Below are 8293 nucleotides of genomic sequence, written 5' to 3'. Positions count from 1 at the left end.
GAGAAACCGAAACACTGATTTCCAAAGTGGTTGCACAAGATTGCATTCCCACCAGCAATGGATGAGTGTACCCCTTCCTCCACAGCCTCTCCAGCAAAGGCTATCATCGGTGCTTTTGATTTTAGCCATTCTGACAGGTGTAAGATGATATCTCAAAGTTGTTTTAATTTGCATTTCCCTGATTGCTAATGAGGTTGAGCATGACCTAGGTGTCTTTTGGCCATTTGAACTTCTTCTTTTGAGAATTCTCTGTTCAGTTCGGTGCCCCATTTTTTAATTGGGTTAATTAGCATTTTAAAGTCTAGTTTCTTGAGTTCTCTATATATTTTGGAGATCAGACCTTTGTTGCGGGGTTGGTGAAGATCTTCTCCCAGTCAGTAGGTTGCCTTTTTGTCTTAGTGACAGTGTCCTTTGCTTTACAGAAGCTTCTCAGCTTTAGTAGGTCCCATTTATTCAATGTTGCCCTTAGTGTCTGTGCTGCTGAGGTTATACATAAGAAGCGATCTCCTGTGCCCATCTGTCCTAGGATACAGCAATACCACTCTTGGGAATATACCCAAGACATGCCCTATCATATGACAAAAGCATTTGTTCAACTATGTTCATAGCAGTATTATTTGTAATAGCCAGAACCTGGAAACAACCTAGATGCCCTTCAATGGAAGAATGGACGAAGAAAGTGTGGAATATATACACATTAGAGTACTATGCTGCGGTAAAAAACAATGACTTCTCGAATTTTGCATGCAAATGGATGGAAATAGAAAACACTATCCTGAGCGAGGTAACCCAGACCCAAAAAGATGAACATGGGATGTACTCACTCATAACTGGTTTCTAGCCATTAATAAAGGTCACGGAGTGTATACCTGGTGAACCTAAAGACGCTAAATAAGAAGGTGAACCCAAGAAAAAACATATAGTTATCCTCTTGGCTAAGGAAAGTAGATAAAATTGCCGGGGAGAAAATTGGGATCTTGGGGGTGGGGTGGGTTGGGGATAAGGGGGGATGGGGAGAGAAAAGTGAGAAGGGGAGGATTGGGGGAACTTGGGGAAACAGGAAGATTGGGATAAAGGAAGGTTGGATAGGGGAGCAGGGAAGCACATATCTTAGTTAAGGGAGCCACCTTAGGGTTGGCAAGAGACTTGAACCTAGAGTGGCTCCCAGGAGCCCAAGGCGATGTCCCCAGTTAGTCCCTTGGGAAGCGGAGGATAGGGAACCTGAAATGACACTATCCCATAGCAATACTGACGAATATCTTTCATATCACCATAGAACCTTCATCTGGTGATGGATGGAGATAGAGACAGAGACCCACACTGGAGCACTGGACTGAGCTCCCAAGGTCCCAATGAGGAGCAGATGGAGGGAGAACACGAGCAAGGATGTCAGGACCACTGGGGGTGCACCCACCCACTGAGACAGTGGGGCTGATCTATTGGGAGCTCACCAAGGCCAGCTGGACTGTGACTGAAAAAGCATGGGATAAAACCGGACTCTCTGATCATGGCGAACAATGAGGACTGATGAGAAGCCAAGGTCAATGGCAAAGGGTTCGATCCTACTTCATGATCTGGCTTGGTGGGAGCCTAGCCAGTTTGGATGTTCACCTTCCTAGACATGGACGGAGGGGGAGAGGACCTTGGACTTTCCACAAGGCAGGGAACCATGACTGCTCTTTGGATTAGAGAGGGAGGGGGAGTGGAGTGGGGGGAGGGGGAGAAGAGTGGGGGGAGGAGGAGGGAAATGGAAGTCTGGGAGGAGGCGGAAACTTTTTTTTTTCTTATTCTCAATTAAAAAAAAAAAGAAAGAAAATTTACTCCTAGCAAACTACCTTTCATGTTCTTAAGGGAAGATTTGAAAAGGAACTAACGTGCAGTGGGATCAGAAACCCATTGCCATTGTTCTTGAGGTCTCAGTAGTCCTCATTGTCCACTATGTTCAGCGAGACCGGTTTTAACCCAAGATTTTTCAGACCCAGGCCAGCTGGCCTTGGTGGGTTCCCGATAGAACGTCCCCATTGTCTCAGTGTGTGGGTGCACCCCTCACGGTCCTGAGTTCCTTGCTCGTGTTCTCTCTCCTTCTGCTCCTAATTTGGACCTTGAGATTTCAGTCCGGTGCTCCAATGTGGGTCTCTGTCTCTTGTCTCCTTTCATCGCCTGATGAAGGTTAATATTCAGGAGGAAGCCTATATGTGTGTCTTTGGGTTCACCTTCTTATTTAGCTTCTCTAGGATCACAAATTATAGGCTCAATGTCCTTTATTTATGGCTAGAAACCAAATATGAGTGAGTACATCCCATGTTCCTCTTTTTGGGTCTGGCTTACCTCACTCAGGATAATGTTTTCTATTTCTATCCATTTGTATGCAAAATTCAAGAAGTCCTTTTTTTTTTTTTTTTTTTTTTTCTGCTGATCCTACTGTACGTACTGGCTTTGGGGGAGCCTAGGCAGTTTGGATGCTCACCTGACTAGACCTGGATGGAGGTGGGTGGTCCTTGGACTTCCCACAGGTCAGGGGACCCTGATTGCTCTTCGAGCTGATGAGGGAGAGGGACTTGATCGGGGGAGGGGGAGGGAAATGGGAGGCGGTGGCGGGGAGGAGGCAGAAATCTTTAATAAATAAATAAATTAAAAAAAAGAAAAGGAATTAACAAAGAATATTTGTGTAATTGTCTTTAAAAATAATACATTTGGTGTCTTCCCTTTGATAGAAATTAGCTAACACTGTGACCAGAGACTTTAAATCAGCAATATTACAAATTACATGCAAAGAGCAATAGAAGGGACTTATGAAACAGTCTGTAGCTTGCAGATATTTTAGGAACATGGTAGGTAGACTTTAAGGCTGCACATTAGAAGGCGTTCTAGTTGTGAATTAGACTTGGGTCTCTAATGTTGGTATCTTGAAGTAGACACACTTAAAACTGGATGCGGGACACAAGAGCTATTACTGCTCACAGCAAGGCCATCAAAGTGATCACCTGTGGCACTCTCTCATTCAAATTACCCACTCCTAATTTACTATCTCTGAGAGATTTGAACGATATACAGAGTCTCAGTCACCTTTCTGTGTTACAGAGAAAAGCAAGATAGACAGAATTAAGAACACTTCGTTTGGTTAACACACTACTCAGAGAAGTCATAGTCTCTAGAGCTAAAATCAGTGTTCCTGCATAATAATGTTAAGGATTTGTAATTTGAGGTATAGAAATCAAAGTTGTGCATATACTTGGAGAAGGGCTAATTCTGCATTCTGTAATAACCAAGAAACCGCTCATTGGTATTCACTTTCCTTGATCTTAATGGTACAGTTATACTCAACAATACCCAGAAAAGAATCTATGCTTCTCTGTTTTCAAAGATGTATAAAAACACTATTATTCCAACTGTCGTTAAAATATTTATCTTTCAACTGGTGGGTTTCCAGATTTTCTTTCTTCAATTGTCTTAACATCTTATTTCTGTCTTTTCTAGCGAGCTGCATCTGCTTACTTTATTGTGGTGTCAAAATGAGGCATTCATTTCTCCATAATTTGGCAGAGGGACCATCTCCAGGATTAGAGTTGAATACAGCAAGAGTCCCCGTCTTGGAAAGCAGCTTTGGCAGCCTTATATTCTCTCCATGATGCTGAGCATTGTTCCAGCCAAAACTGCCTCATGTGTTCCTTAATTGAAGCATTCTGTGACTAGGTGGAGTATTTCAGGGACAAACGAGCTACCAGTTCAGCAGTCTAGGAAGACAACACAGTAGGAAAGTTATTTGAATTACTCTTGAAAGAAACTTCAGACTTATATAATATTGCACGTGCTCTAAGAAGTTGGAAATAGTATGACTGGTGTTATATTATTTTTTAATCCTGCTGGTTTTCAACTGGGTGGTAAACAAGTCACTAAGCACTTGTTATAAAAATCTGCAAATGGTGAAAATGAGGATTCATCAAAGTATGGAATTCATCCACAACATTTCTGAGGTATAAAATAGCCTTTCACTATAGGTATAGATATTGTTTATATTTAACTCAATTTCTGCACATCTTCCTTTGATTTATAAATTTTAAATTTTCTTTTTCTTTGGATCCTGTGTTGAAATCTCAAAAAAAAAAAAAAGAAACTCATTTAGAACGACTATGAAAGGAATAAAGAAAAATTGGAAACAACCAAAAAGAATTATGTAGATTATTCTGACTTGAAAGATTGACACAAGGTAAATTCAATTACATTCTTAGTTTTTAAACACAAAAATAAAGTTAACATTGTAATTTTACCTAAAGTTTATCACGTGGTTAGTTAGCCATATTAGATTTCTTTTAGGTACTATAACATGTGCATATCAATAAATGTCATAACATTTCAGGATATCAAAACCATAATAAATAATCTTTCCATGCAGAGAAACCTTCAGAAAATGGAAGACGAAATCCTATAAATTTTATATAAGTAACATGAGGATAAGTTTCTAACTACTGGACTTTCACCATGGTCCCTTTTAACGTACCTCTATTCTTCACCATGTATAACATGAAAAATAGAAAAGAGCAGTAAAGGAATTATTATCCATTCTGTAACATTTGGTAACTCTTCAAGATATATATGGACTTAAAATTGGTTTCCTTCATAAGCTTTTTTGAGATGAACGTAGCTGTGTATTCTTGTTACTTTTGTACATTTTCTCTGTTCTCTTCCACACACTCATAGCTCACTTGATTGCAGCTAAATGGCATGGCCAATATATCGCAAGCAAATTGTGATCCACTCCAGTATTAATAGTACTATAATATTATATTTTAAAGAATGTTCAATTGGCTGTGATATCCTCGTGCCAGTGTAATTTTACTGAATTTCCCATCATCCATTTTAAGGTTTCAGAATAGAGTAACTCTGAAATAGTTTGTGAACTTTGCATTTCTCTCTGTGCTCTTCTGATTGTTCTCAAATGTCGATTCTAGCCTATCTATCCCATTTGATGTCTCACTGAAGGATGCTAGGATATCAAGGGCACAATTTTTAATGTGTTAATTATGGATTATTTTCACTAATGAGAGGTAGCTGGTAGAGATAGCTGGTAGACAGAGGTAACTAGATACTCAGGATACCTTGCTGATCTTTCCTCTGCATGCACTCACAGCAAAGGAAAAGAAGGTAACTGGAATTGTAACAAGTAAGGGTTGAACACCAAGTTTACATAATTCTTTAAAATAGAGGTGTTAGAGAAAGCAGAGATCCAACTCATTAAGTGCTCTTCCACTAATGAATAGATATAGGCTTTTTATGTGATCTAGTAACAATCACTGTTATTCTCTCTCAAGTACTTAATTTTTTTTTAACCTGGCCTCCTGACAGTGTCAGAACTCTCATCCTCCAAAATGAGTAAAAAACGATTAACATCTTGAGAACTATGCATTAAAGAATAATTAGTCCTTCTCATTCTGCCTGAACATGTTATTAATTTTATGTAACTATTTGAAAATATTAGTGATGGATAGTTCCAAGTTTCTTTTAATTTTTCTCTCCAATTATAATAAAATGTTTGTTTTAAAAAATTAAATCCAAAAGTCATGAAGAAATTTTTAATTAATAGGCAGAAGGTTTTGTTTGGTGTTCCTAGACTTTAATTGGAAAAGGAAATTAACACATTGACCCATGTGAGCACTAAAGATAAAAGTTTAAATAGAACATACCACGTATACTTTTGTCTAATCTTGAATAAACAAAACCATTTGGTGAAATGAAAATTATTTTTGGCCTCTTTCTTTTCTTGATGGATGAAAAACCAGTGCCATTTTGGACCTGTCATTTGCTATGACAAGAAAAAAATCTATCTTTATATTTAAATGCTCACATGAACTTGAGAAATACAAGATACTACTGGCTAAAGAAAATGGACATCTTCAAGAAAGAAAATCTCAAGTAGAGTAATCTAGATTTTAGTCATATTGTTTTGTGTACTCTAATTATGATATGTTTTGCGGCTTTCTTATTTCTAGTTAAAAGCTAAAAATAACATCCTCTAATCATTAGAATAATGGTGTCATGAAAAGTAAAAAATAGTAATGTCAAACTGTATGTTCATCCCCTTTCAACAAAATATTAAAAACAAAACTTTTTCCTAATAAGACAAGAAATGAGTGCAGTATTTTGACTTAAAACAAAATAAAATGAGTTCGAAAGAACAAAGGCTACTCTATGATCCACAGTACACTTTAATCTATAAGAATCACTGGGAGAAATTTCTTAATCATTAAATGACTTATTAACCACATTCTTTGTGCTGTATATTTTATGTTTTATGAACCAGAGAATGTACTTGGCAGAAGAATATAATCCTAGTGTGTTTCAAACCCTGCATTTGACCTCAGTACTACAAAAACTATGTATCATCTATCTATCTATCTATCTATCTATCTATCTATCTATCGATCTATCGATCTATCGATCTATCGATCTATCGATCTATCGATCTATCATCTTCATTTAAAAGTAAATATTCAATAATCTTTGAGATAGTAATTGAGTCTTTTGTGTTAAGCAAACTTTTCCATAATAGCAATTCTCACTTTCATTGGAGGACTTGAAAATTAACCTTTTTGTAGACAAGAGCATCATAATTCTAAAAAGCAAATTGACACACAAAAGACTGTGTTTATGTAGCTCCAAGCAGCTGTAAAAGCTCAGTCATCTGATTTCAAATTAGCATGCTATTATATTATTTTTCATTCAATTTAACAAGAATCAAAAATTGCAATTATTTTCCTTTTTACAAATACCCTTCTTATATCATTTACTGAGAATTGTACATAATAGCAAAAGATAGGCATTTGTACATGGATGTATGCCTATTATAAAATTTGTGAGGCTGTCTCTTCCAAATATCTTTGAAAGACTGAAAGATGACTGAGTGATTAAGAGCATGTGTTCTTGCAGATAACCTTGGTTTGATTCCCAGCAGGACATGGTAGTTGACAAGCATGCATAACTGCAGCTCAAAGATATTCAATGCCCTCTTTTGACCTCCGTGGGCAACAAGCACAATATGATGTCCATAAACACATGCAGTCCAAAAACTCATGCATACAACTTGATAAATAAATCTAATAAAAACTTCAATACCATATTTTTATATATATTCCATTCTTCATATATGTGTTTCTACCTTCTTACTTTATAGTTATATATTTTTTCTCATTATCCTTAAACTTACAATGTCAACATTACCTCATTCAGTAATGAATGAATATATTATAAACATGAATAACAATAACAATTTATTTTTTTAACAAAATCATGTTTATATGGAATGAATTAAGTATAAAACAGAATAAAATCAAAAGTGGATAGCCTGATTAATTTCACAAAGCAATTGTGTAAACAGCAACCTGATCAAAATGCTGTCATATTTTTATACCTGCAAACATATTCTATTTATATTTAACTTTGTAAGTGAAATTGCATTTTATGATCACATCAAAGTGTTCTCGAAGAGGATTGACAAAGCCCTAGATTGTCTGAATAATCAAGCCTGCATTCAGCTTTTGATTGCTAACTGTATTATTCAAAAGCCTTTGGTTTAGCTGAACAAAAAGAAATGGATTTAAACTATCTATGAACCTTTTTTGTACATTTTCACTTCCTTGTTTAATAAGTATCCATATTAGGTAGTCACAATCCTATATAATTTCAGCCCAGAACTATACAGTCGTGCCTGAATGTGCATGGTGCTGTGATAATAGCTATAATCTTAAAGTACACATTGTGCTTCATGATCCCATTAGTACTTAACTGAGCAGATCAAAAATATCAGGTATTACCTAAATGTTATAACTTATATTACCATAGACACTTTTAAGGGAAAGTCATTCCAAATTTTGACTCCATTTTTGAGTTCAACTAAATTTATTTCAACAAGTTCATATCTTGACTTCTAAACTACTGTAGGATTCTCTATTAACAGCTAATTGATTTATTTGGGACATATACATCATGCTGTGCATAAAAGGTCAATTTGTGACAATTATGGGCACATTGGAAATACATGAACAACCCACCTTGGGTTTCTACAGTACCACACATATTCATCACTCTTACCTAGAATACATCCAGGACAATTGAACTTAGTATAAACCTTTCTCTTTTTATTCTTACCAGTGTAATGCAATGGATTTTTATGTATGTTTATGTTACACATTGCCTAGATCATAGTGGAAACTTCCCTGTGACTTTTTGCAAAATTCTGTTGTGAAATGCACATACTAATTGCTTCAGCTCAAGTTTCCCTGGAAAACTAGGCCTTGCT

Source organism: Alexandromys fortis, unplaced genomic scaffold (genome assembly GCF_014885135.2).
Source record: "Alexandromys fortis isolate MF-2015 unplaced genomic scaffold, M_Fortis_MF-2015_v1.1 scaffold_63, whole genome shotgun sequence".
In the NCBI taxonomy this organism is placed as follows: domain Eukaryota; kingdom Metazoa; phylum Chordata; class Mammalia; order Rodentia; family Cricetidae; genus Alexandromys; species Alexandromys fortis.
Note: the sequence above shows the minus strand (reverse complement) of the source record.